The 4,349-nt window shown below is 37.2% G+C and overlaps 1 long non-coding RNA gene across 1 annotated transcript; it reads left to right on the top strand.

Moving 5' to 3' along the window:
- Positions 1 to 226: 226 nt before the first annotated feature.
- LOC140870690 (uncharacterized) lies at positions 227 to 2,737 on the top strand. Its single transcript, XR_012147526.1, has 2 exons — positions 227 to 435; positions 2,470 to 2,737. It is a non-coding gene; the product is annotated as an uncharacterized lncRNA (long non-coding RNA).
- Positions 2,738 to 4,349: the final 1,612 nt, after the last annotated feature.

The following is a 4,349-nucleotide window of genomic DNA, read 5'->3' as shown; positions in this document are numbered from 1 at the left end:
TCAACTTTGAGTATTTGCCAAAATTTTTGGGCATAACAATTTTACTCGCACCATATAAAATACTATATGTTATATTTTGTGTATTATGTTTCCTATTTGCTTAAACTTTTGTGTTGACCCGACCAAAAGGTAAATCCACAACCCAGTTCACGGCCCATTAAGAGTTTCACTACCCAAGTTCTCGGCCCTGTAAGATTTCCCCCTTCTCCATTTTTCATCAGACGCAATTCCTCTCATTTCTTTCTCCCCATTTCTCACGCCCAAGGCATCGGCTTCCATCTCCTCCAACCATTTCTCGCCGCCGCAGCCGCCGTTTCTTCTTCTCCGGCGAAGCTTCACCTTAGCGAGCAGAGTAAGCTGTTTCTTCTTCGTTCGAGCCCTGTTCCAGCTCGATTCCAGCAGCTCGAGCCCCATTTCCGAGCTTTCCAAACCAAGGCAAGGATATGGGCTTTCTTTGGCCACCAAGTAGATTAATATGTTGTGTGTTTGCATTTACCTCATGTATTTCGAATTTTATTTGCATTTCAGAAGTTGCTTGGGTTGTCTGATATTTTTCTCCTTGATGGCCGTTCAATGCTTCTGTTTCTTTTTCTTCATTTCATCGTTCAGGTTCCTCTTCTGATTCCTTGGGGATATAAAATAATGTGTTTATGATTGTTTTGCATCGATTCCTTGCGTTGGGAAAATGTGGTAGATATTTCTGTTGTTTCATAGCATCTGGCCTTGTTCGAGTTCTCCATTTCCCTTTGGATTAGCCGTTCGGGATTTCTGATTTCCTTTGAGTGCATGCACATGCTTGTGTTTGAAATAAAGTTGTGACTTGTAATGGATAGGGTTGAATTGGAAAATACTGATTTTGCTTGCTTCTGCCGTGTTTTTTATTTTTCCTCATGGAGTTGAACTTGCGTGATTCGATTTCTTGTGTGGTCTGGGATTGGTGATTTAGGAGCTACCATTGTTGAGACGTAGCTCACATGGTAGTGCTTAGGCTGTGTGAAATGGCTAGCAAGTTGAGGAGAGGGGCTGTTGAGGCAAGGGGCTAGGCAGGGTCTTCCTCGGGCTGGGAATCTGCGCAGGGGCAGGGGCTGTCTTGCCGAGTCTGCTAGGCTTGGGGAGCTTTCCTTGTGGGTTAGAAAGGTGCTATGGCTTGTGAAGGGATCAGCCTTAGGGGTTATGGTGGAATTAGGAAGTGGTCTAGGTCCTAGAATTTAAAAGTTGTAACAAGGATTGTAAGGTTTAGGTGCTGCCTAGGAAGGGGGGGATGGATAATGACTTGGGTGAGCAGATTTTTGGGTTATGTAGTGGGCTGTCCGGATATGGTTGGTCTAAGCAGGGTCACACACATGCTTTGGTTAAGGGCTTGAGCTTAGAAATAGCCTAGGATGTTGGGAAAACGTCATTTTAAGCAGGAACTAATTCGGTTAAGGTTTGGTTGAGTTCTAGGCTATTGAATGCTAAGGCGCAACTTTTAGTCGTTAAGTGGCTGTTCGGAAACATTGTTTCCAGAAATTATTGGGTAAGATTTGTGCCACGAGGATGACTTCATAGTTAACTATAGAGTGCATGGGAACCGCGTTTTCGAGCGTAAGCCGTAAAAAATAAAAAATTTAGTAAGTTATGAGCTATGCAAGTGGATAGCCCGGGATACGTCCTAAGTGCCTAAAGTAAAGTCTAAGTTCTTAGCTATGGTTTGCCACCTAAATCACCATCCTTGTCAATCATCTTTCATCAACTATTTGTGAGTCGAGTAATCGAGAAATCATTTTCAAAGGAAGTCTTTTCCATAAATTCATGCTAAGTCCCTAAATCACCATCCCGGTCATCCATATCTGAGTTTTTTGCATGATTATCGAGTAAATATTTACAAGTACATGACATCTACATAAGCATGCTTAAGTCCATGAATTAAGAAGGAAAGAAAATATTTTGAACAAAGTGAAATGGTTGTGACCACAGAAAGACGTGTATGGACGAGCTGAGAGACGTCCTGACTTCCCATACCACCAGACGTGTATGGACGAGTTTGGGAGAAATCCTGACTTCCCATACCAATCAGGGGCAAGACGAGTTTGGGAGACATCCTGACTTCCTTGCGGCATAGTGCACTGCAGCCATGATCATGATCGAAACCAGAGTCACAATTCAAGGATCTAAGTTCACAGTTACAGTTCAAAATTTATATGACTGTTTCAGTTCAATTTATTTAGTTCAGTTCAGTTTATTCAGTTTCAGTTATGCATGAGGTTCAGATTAAGATTAAGAAAGTTTCAAGTTTAAAAGTATGAGTTATGTGTGAGTTCATTGCATGCATTACATCTCATTCTCATTTATCATTCAACTTTTCATAGCAAGTTTCAAGGTATATTAAGTACAAGTATTTTAAGTATTAAGCATGTACTTTTAAAACCCTTGTTATTTTACCCCATATTCTTGCTGGGCCCCTAGGCTCACTACATCTACTTAGTGCAGGTTCAGGTTATCATTGAGATTGCAGGGCAGGACTATCGAGTGGACTGTGATGCGGGCACGGCACATCCCTCTGACCATGCCAGTCTTCCGCAAAAGTTTATTTCAACATTTTATAGTATTTTATTTTGTTACTTAGATTAATGTAAAGGTAAAGAGTTATAGATTGTCTTTGGGCATGTAAGTATCCAAGTATATGATTTATGGACGTTTGGAAGGTCGAATCTTTTTCTCCGGTTCTCGTTCAGTTTTCGGTCTAGTTTATTTTGTATTGTTGGTTGCATTTTAAATTTGTTGTCGGTAACAGACAGGTTGTTATATAAATAGATAGTTCATACCAAAATTTTTATAAAATTTTTATTAATTTTTTTGAAAACCCGTATTTTTATTTAGTTTAATTTAAAGTAGAACTAGGATCGTTTCATATAATCCACCCGAGTCCCTGTCATGGTGGATCATGAAAGGAAACAGACATACAAGTAATGCTACTTAATATGAAATGAAATAATGCATACATTACAAACAAACGAGTTGAAAATAAAAATCTAGATAAGTGAAAACAACTCACTCATAATTAAATTCTAGAGGTGAGTGAATATTAATGGAGGCTCCAATAACAATGAGTATGAGCCAACAAAATAACAACTCTGGTGATCACTCATCCAAAGGTAATGACATCATGCTCAACTAATCAAGCATAATTAAAACAATCGGTGTGACTTCATTCGAGAGAAGTCCACACTAGTCAATAATCAGAGGAAATAACGGTCCTAAGACATTTTCAGATGTCAACCATAAGTAGATCACAAAAGAAAATCGAGGTAAATCTTACTCACATCAACATGTGGCTCTAGAACCAAAGAAAAATTTCAAGAAGTATAAAACATGAACAAGATTTTATTAAGAAGTTCGACCAATGCCAAAATAGCTGAATACAACGTTGACTGGTGTCATACGAATTCATAAATGAACAAAGGATGTGCAAAGAATTTTCCGATACTCAAAAGTATATGTTGCAATGGATTTGAGCACAAAATGAAGAAAAAGGAAATAACAATCGGAATAATAGTTCACAAAATTGAAAGACTCACAGTAACCGACTCACTAATTCCAAAATCATATTTGTCCAAATAACAAAAGAAAAACTCAAACTATCCATAATAATATAAAACCAAGTTCGTATTCCAAGTCTTCACACAAGTTCGATTCATAAACTTAACTGACTAAACACACGCCTAGAAATTTCTAAGCAACCTATACACTTAGTTGTATCCGACTAAAATTCAGTATAAGAAAACAACTTACAATAATAACACACAAATTATATTTCCTAATACACAAGTTTAATATCTTCCAGCAAACCCCTACAAACTCATCAAAATTATTAATACTACCTAATAACTCAAACAACATCCACAAACTGCCCAAAACCGGAAGGAATATTGATACACCAACTCCGTTTAACTTGGATCCGCATGCTATAAAAATAAACAGTCAAATAGTACACTTTAAACTACTAAAAGAAATTTTTTAAATGAAAATAAACACTAAATTACACACTTAAACAAATTAAACATCTAGTTTTGAAAATATTTTTAAAATGGATGACATCAAAACATTTAAAGTATCAATTCAGGTATGACTAACATATAAAATTCATTTAAACTTACAGACTTTGAGACGAGATTTCTCGAATTTCTTGCAACCGGCAGTAGGCACAACCCAAACCAAAACCATGATTTGATACCAACTGAAACGACTCTAACTCAACATAAGTAATAATTAAATAAAATGCAGATTTTTCAGAAAATTTTATAAAAATTTTGGCATGAACTATTTGTTTAAGTGAAAACCCGCATGTCTCAGAGAGCAAACAAAATAAA

The sequence above is a fragment of the Henckelia pumila genome, unplaced genomic scaffold, assembly GCF_033568475.1.
Source record: "Henckelia pumila isolate YLH828 unplaced genomic scaffold, ASM3356847v2 CTG_170, whole genome shotgun sequence".
Lineage (NCBI taxonomy): Eukaryota > Viridiplantae > Streptophyta > Magnoliopsida > Lamiales > Gesneriaceae > Henckelia > Henckelia pumila.
This window is presented reverse-complemented; position numbering and strand designations above follow the sequence as displayed.